This window comes from Octopus bimaculoides, chromosome 28 (genome assembly GCF_046866305.1).
Source record: "Octopus bimaculoides isolate indiv1 chromosome 28, ASM4686630v1, whole genome shotgun sequence".
Lineage (NCBI taxonomy): Eukaryota > Metazoa > Mollusca > Cephalopoda > Octopoda > Octopodidae > Octopus > Octopus bimaculoides.
Window position 1 is genome coordinate 22,553,090 of NC_142955.1, and position 8,807 is coordinate 22,561,896.

Sequence of the window (8,807 nt, forward strand, 5' to 3'; positions counted from 1 at the left end):
GGACCCATTTTTCATTACCAATCAATATTCGGTCCTTAAAAAAAGGTTCATTCGTGAGACATGACAACAAAGAACACACATTCACTCTTTACGTGAGATTAGACTTGGAAAGTTTGTGAGGAACCCATTGATCCAATTCTCTGACTTTTCCAATGGCACACAGGTGTCGATGAATGGCTGAATGACCAAATCCAAGCTTCTCTGCTAGTTCCTCAACAGTTACGATGGGATTTTGTTCCACCAGGGTTTGTTGTAGGTTGTCCTTGTCGAGTTCTACAGATATTCCAGGACGAGACTCATCTTCTAGGCTGTAGTTTCCGGCTCAGACTTTCTGGAACCACCATTGAAACTGGCTTACTCTTAGTGTCCAATCCCCATGTGTTGCATCAATATTTCATGCACTTTGCGTTGCGTTGTTGCCTTTATTGAACTCTTAAAGCAAAATATGCCGAATATGTTCCTTTGTCATTTCCATTATAGCTTTGAAAAAATAACAGTTAAAATGAAACTGCACTCTTTAAAACTTGCACTAAGAATAAGGACAAGGTAAAATTACTACCTGCTTTTATAGCAAGTTGATGCAGGTAGTTTATCCTGACCCACCCACCTCCAACTTTTACTTCATGCAATTGAAAAAACCCACATTATTAATGGGATGACCCAATATATATTTGCATGTATGTGTGTGTTTGTGTCTGTCCCCAACTACTGCCTAACAACTGGTGTTGGTGTGTTTACATCCCCCATGACTTAACAGTTTGACAAAAGCGACCAGGCTTTAAAATAGGAAAATAAGTACTGCAGTCAATAGATTTGACTAAAATTCTTCAAGGTGATGCCCCAGCATGGCCACAGTCTAGTGACCAAAATGAGTAAAGTATAAAAAATACTCTTACTCTTTTACTTGTTTCAGTCATTTGACTGTGGCCATGCTGGAGCACTGCCTTTTAGTCGAGCAAATAAACCCCAGGACTTATTCTTTGTAAGCCTAGTACTTATTCTATCGGTCTCTTTTGCCAAACCAATAAGTTACGGGGACGTAAACACACCAGCATCGGTTGTCAAGTGATGTTGGGGGGACAAACACATACACACACACACACACACACACATATATATATACACATATATACAACGGGCTTCTTTCAATTTCCGTCTACCAAGGCTTTGGTCAGCCCAAGGCTATAGTAGAAGACACTTCCCCATGGTGCCACACAGTGGGACTGAACCCGGAACCATGTGGTTGGTATGCAAGCTACTTACCACACACCCACTCTTACGTGTGTATATATATATATATATATATATATATATATATATATATATATATACACACACACACATATATGAAAATTATATATATATATATTCATATATATATATCCACATATATATATATGTATGTACACACACACACATATATATATGCACACCCAAATACACATACACAGACACAGACCACATAGACACACATACATACACATACGCACAGAGGAGGGTGTGTCTGCTCATTGCTCGGAAATTGCTTTGAGGTGATGTGAGAGCTTTCAGTGATATGAGTGGGCGTTTGTGAGAACGAGGAGAAGGGGAAATTGTGTGTGTGTGTGTGTGCATGCATGTTAATAGTTTGGGAAAAGCAATTACTAATGTCTATTAAATTTCGTGATTAAATTACTCTCAATTATTTATGCATGTGTGTATTTGTATATGTGTGTCTATATATATATGTATGTATGTATGTGTGTGTGAATATATATATATATATATATATATATATATATATATATATAGAAATGTATACATACACATACATACATACATATATATATATATATATATATATATATATATATATATACAGTCTGTTAAAGACTGTCATACCGGCCATGACGAAGGGAAATAGCCCTGAAACTCGAGTCGCCTTTATATATATATATTTATATTTATATATTTATATATTTGATCCTTTATATTGAACACTCAATATTTCATCTACATTCAATACTTTATTTCATGGTGCCATCCATTTTTATTTTATTTTATATTATATATTGTATATTATATTATATATTGTATATTCCATATTCTATACCCCACATTAGTTCTGCAGGAATATAAATAAAACATAAAAAACAGACAGTGTTGGAACTCTTTTAAGCAAAATAATATATATATATATATACACACACATATATATACAAATGTATGTATGCATATATATGTATTTATGAATATTTATAGTTTATAGATACATTTTGTAGACAGACCCTCCATATACACATATATATATACAAACATCTGCATGTATATATATAAATACATATATATATTTATATACATACATGTAATTTATATGTGTTTGTGTGCGTATATCTATGAATGTGTACGCACGCACACACACATCTATATCAAGATTAGATAATAAAAGTTACGGAGAGGGTCATAGCCCGACAAATTAGGGAGAGAGTTAGTTTAGATGAGATGCAGTCTGGGTTCGTGCCAAGGAAAAGCACCACTGATGCTATATTTCTGGTAAGACAGCTGCAGGAGAAATACCTAGCCAAGGATAAACCTCTGTACCTGGCTTTCGTTGATATGGAGAAAGCCTTTGACAGGGTACCCCGATCTCTAATCTGGTGGTCAATGAGGAAACTAGGGATAGATGAGTGGTTAGTGAGAGCTGTGCAAGCCATGTACAGGGATGCTGTCAGTAAGGTGAGGGTTGGCAACAGGTATAGTGAAAAATTCCTGGTAAGGGTCCACCAAGGGTCAGTCCTCAGCCCCCTCTTATTCATCATAGTCCTCCGGGCAATAACAGAGGAATTCAAGACAGGACACCCCTGGGAGCTTCTCTACACTGATCACTTTGATCTAATTGCTGAGTCACTATCAAAACTAGAGGAGAAGTTTCAGGTGTGGAAGCAAAGTCTAGAATCAAAGGGCCTTAGAGTCAATCTAGCAAAAACCAAAGTCTTAATAAGTAGGAAGGCAGGCACCAAATGATGGATGTTGTTTTCCATATTTGATTTTGACAAATGCTAATTCAATACAGAAACATTGATGTCAATAAGATTTGTTTGCAGCTAAAATTAATGATTTTGTAAATTTATGCATGTTTGCATAAATATATATATGTATGTATGTATAAATGAATGCATATGCATAAATCTATGTGAGATGAAGAAAAGTAAAAGAAGCCCATCCAGGCAATAACAGAGGAATTCAAGATAGGCAGCCCCTGGGAGCTCCTCTATACTGTTGACCTTGCTCTCATAGCAGAATCACTACCAGAACTAGAGAAGAAATTTCAGGTGTGGAAGGGCCCTAGAGTCAATGTTGCAAAAACCAAAGTCCTAGTAAGTACAAAGGCAGATAAATCACAAACCCCTTCAGGTAGATGGCCCTGCTCAATCTGTAGAAAAAAGATGTAGGTAGAAACTCCATAAGATGTACCCAGTGTAAGCTATGGACACATAAGAGGTGCAACGACATCAAAGGAAGGTTAACAAGGAAAATAGCTTTTGTGTGTGGCAGATGCACAGGGACAATAAACACTGAAGATGTACAGAAAACAGATTCCATCACATGTATGAGTTTCCTGAGTTTCCTAAAAGCCATCTGGGACCAAAAATAAAATCAACCTGTCTCTGTCTGTCTGTCATATTCTAACCTTCATCACCTGGCACAAAGCCGCCATTTCCAGTACCTTCCCCCATGCCACTCTCATTGGACTTTTGTCTTGCAAGTTATTTGGTGACCTCACCGGCGCTGGTGCCACATAAAAGGCATCCAGTCCACTTTTTAAAGTGGTTGGCATTTGGAAAGGCATCCAGCTGAAAAGCCATGCCAAAGCAGACCTCGCCAGTGCTGGTGCCATGCAAAAAGCATTCAGTCCACTCTGTAAAGTGGTTGGTGTCAGGAAGGGCATCCAACCATCCTAAAGACCATGCCAAAGCAGACAGTGGAGCTTGGTGCCGTCCTCTGACTTGCCAGTTCCTGCCAAACCATCCAACCCATGCCAGTATGGAAGACAGACACTAAAAGATGGTGATGATGGTGATGATGCTATTGATGACAATGATGATGGTGGTGTTGGTGGTGGCAGTAGCAGCAGCAGTGGAGGTGGTGGTGGTGGTGGTGGTGGTGGTGACACCATTGATGGTGACGATGACAAAGAGGTAGAGGATGGTGATGATGACGATGATAATGGTGACGACGATGACGATGATGGTGATGGCAATAGTGACGATGACAAAAATTTCCTGACACTGCAATTCCAAAAGTAAAAAGAAATTTCTAAGTGGGCACAGTTTTTTCGAAGAACCTGGCATTCCAGTTGAAGAGACTGTGACCCAGCAAAAAATACGACGCATCTTCTTTTCCTCCCCCCACTTCACCAATGTGAATTAGTCCTCCTTGTTCAACATGATTCAACTAGTCCACATCCGGGCAATAGACAATCATCTGAGAACTAATTAAAAATGAATGAAGAAAAGGAATTTTGTTTTTCCTTGGGGGTAGGCTCCTGCCAAGTCTCATCTTTGTGTTTATTTTTTTACTTCTTACAATAAAAGGGTTTTTCCAGTGACAGAGTCTGGTTCTCACTAGAGTCCAGTGGTATCATTCTCTACAGCCGAGATATCGAGTGGAAATTATTTGTTTCCCTAATTATTTATTCTGTTTCATCTGCCTTACTAATAATCTAATATTCACAAGGTTACACACACACACACACACACATATATATATATATACATATACACACGTATTTATGTATGTGAATATATACATACATATATATATATATATATATATATATATATATATATATATATATATATACATATGTATATATGCATGTATGTACATATATATATATATATATATATATTTATATCTATCTATCTATCTATCTATCTATCTATCTATCTATATATATATATATATATATATATATATATATATATATATATATATATATGTATGTATGTATGTATGTATATATATATATTTAGGAAATAGTGGCACAACAATGTACCAATTTTGCTGGAAATTTTTTTTGTGCCACAATTTCGTGTTTATAATTCTACCTTTACGGTGCTTTTCACTGGAAAATAATTCTATTGTATTGTAATAATATTCATAATTCATATATATATATATATATATATATATAAAGAGTAAAAGAGTAAAAAGTATATATATATATATATATATATATATATATATATATATACATATATACTCTCTTTTACTCTTTTACTTGTTTCAGTCATTTGACTGCATCCATGCTGGAGCACCGCCTTTAGTCGACCAAATCAACCCCAGGACTTATTCTTTGTAAGCCTAGTACTTATTCTATCAGTCTCTTTTGCCGAACTGCTAGGTTACAGGGATGTAAACACAGCATCATCGGTTGTCAGGCGATGTTTGGGAGGACAGACACAGACACACAAACACGTACACACACATATATACATATACATATATACGACGGGCTTCTTTCAGTTTCTGTGTACCAAATCCATTCACAAGGCTTTGGTCGGCCTGACGCTATAGTAGAAGACACTTGCCCAAAGCGCCACACAGTGGGACTGAACCCGGAACCATGTGGCTGGTAAGCAAGCTGCAGCATGAGCCCTGGTGTTCTCCTACTTGACTGCAACGTGAGGCTCAAGGTGATCTACTTGATTGCAACATGAGCCCTAGTGATCCCCTACTTGCATGCTAAATTCATCACTGTACTCCTGGCTGACTCTGAACCATGAATGTAACAAGTCATTCCTATATTCCTCACTTCCTTAAGGACCACCAAATAAAAGAGTGAGGGACTCAGTGAAAAGCTTTCTCCGGGCCAATGAATGACAAATGCAATGGCTTACTCTTGGCTAGACATTTCTCTTGCAGCTGTCTCATTATGAAGATGGCATCTGTATTACTTCCCCCTGGCACAAAGCCAAACTGCATCTCATCCAGTCAAACGAACTCTGTTCCTAATGAAATGAGCTATAATAACCCTCTCTGTAACTTTTGTGACTTGATCCATCAGTTTGATACCATGGTAACAGTTGACTTAGGTGCTGCTAGACCAGTCATTGGGTATCTGTACTTCCCTTGCCACCTGACTGACTATGCAGGTGAGTAGGCTATATCCTACTCCACTGTATATATATGTATATGTATACACACACACACACACACACACTCGCATACACACACTCGCACACACACACTCGCACACACACACTCGCACACACACACACGTGTCTGTGTGTGCATGTCTGTCGTACTCCTATAAACACATACATATATATATATATACATTCATTGATATATATACATATATGTGTATGTCTGCATATTTGATTGTATATGTATATATATATATATATATATATATATATATATATATATCCATATGTATACACATTTATTTATATCAATCTATATATCTATACACACGCACACACATAACATAAAAACACATATATATCTGACAAACCAATTTTACCAACATAAACACATCCAGTGTGACTACCTGACAGCATGTGTGTGTGTGTGTGTGTGTATATATATGTATATATATATATACATATATACACACATACACACACATACACACACATATATATATATACACATTATATATATATATATATATATATATATATATATATATGTATATATATATATATATATATATATATATATATACTCCTTAATTGCTTCAAATGCATCCCACCAGATGCAATGTTTGTGCATGGGATGCACAGTCTAATTGCATTAAGTGTGAGTATACATCGTCACCATCACCATCATCATCATCATCATCACTAGCATTTAACAGATGTTGAACATTGTTGATAATGATGATGATGATGATATGTATTCACACTTAATGCAATTAGACTGTGCATCCCAGGCAGAAATTGCATCTAGTGGGGGGCTCACATTTGATGCAGTTAAACATCAGCGCTTATTGCTGCACTGCAGCCGACTTGCAGCGTCAATGGGATGGTGTTTGCTGCACAGAACGTGTCTGTGTGCAGGTGTATAATGCAAAATTGTGCGCATGCGCATTTATTATATATATACATATACACACACACACACACACATATAAATGTGTTTGTTTGTGTGTGTGTGTGTTTTTGTGTATGTGTTTTTTTTTAATCTTTATCTTTTGCCCTTTTTACTGGTTTCAGCCAGAGGTTGGGGTCCATGCTGGAGTACTGCTTTTCACTTTGTTTGGGTTCCTTTTCTGTACTGTTTTTCGTGAAGAAGCGAGCCGGACGGAGCCACTCTTGTTCGTGCCTCCCGCCACAATACAGATTCATCTGGTATTTCAGATAGAAATATATATATATGTATATATATATATATATATATATATATATATGTATGTATATATATATGGATAGATAGATAGATAGATATAGATATATATACGCACACACACACACATACATATATATGCATATTTACATTCGTATATATATATATATATATAAATGTTTATATACTTATATATGTATATATATATGCATGTATATATTGTGTTGCTTATTGTTTGTCTATGTTTCTCTTACAATCCTTGCCTTTCCGGTTTTTTTTTATATATATATTTTCCAATTCTCCTCATAATTCATCTTTTCTACTATCTGTTCCACAGACTCCCATCTTCGTCCTTGTTGAATTCTGTTCTTCGTGTTCACTCCCTTATATGTCCCTAGATCTTTGATGTTCATTCTGTCAAATTGAACAATATTACCAAAAAGGCGTTGGAAATTTCCTTGATTTTTTCTGTTGATTACTGAGGAATTAAGCATTTATGTGTCCTTTTTTTTTCTGTTTTCCATATGTCCTTTCATCGCCCTTCATTGCAACTTGTTACTATAATGTTTATATATATATATATATATATATATATATATATATAGTGGTTGTGTCGTAAGTAGCTTGCTTACCAACCACATGGTTCTGGGTTCAGTCCCACTGCGTGGTACCTTGGGCAAGTGTCTTCTACTATAGCCTCGGGCCGACCAAAGCCTTGTGAGTGGATTTGGTAGACAGAAACTGAAAGAAGCACGTCTTATATATGTATATATATATATATATATATTTGTATATAAAAGAGACCACTAAAGTGGACTGTTAATGTGCTAGAAAAAGATCACTTCAAAAATTCTCAAAGAAAGATTCAGTGGAGCAAAAACAGGCGGGCGAGGTATTAAATTGATGTTGATAAATATCAAATTTTTACCCTATTATGTTATTAGTGGTCAACGTTGTATATATATATATATATATATATATATATATATATATATATATATATATATATATATATATATATGTGTGTGTGTGTGTGTGTATATGTTTGTGTGTCTGTGGTCTGTGTTTGTCCCCCACAACATTGCTTGTCAACCAATGGTGGTGTGTTTACATCCCCGCAAAAGAGACCAATAGAATAAGTACTAGGCTGAGAAAGAATAAGTCCTTGGGTCGATTTGCTCGACTAAAGGCGGTGCTGCACCATGGCCGCAGTCAAATGACTGAAAAGAGTACATGAGTATATATGTATGTATATATATATATATATATATATATATATATATATATATATATATATATGAGTCTATACTCTCCTCACCACTTTCTCTTGTCTCATACAATATACTCTATATTGAGAAGTGTATAGTTGCCATGACTTTTTTTCCCTTTTATTTTTCTTTGTTTTCTTTTTTTCTGCTTTCCCTTTTCTCTTTGTTTTTCTTCCCCCTATTTGTCTCTATCACATGACTTTC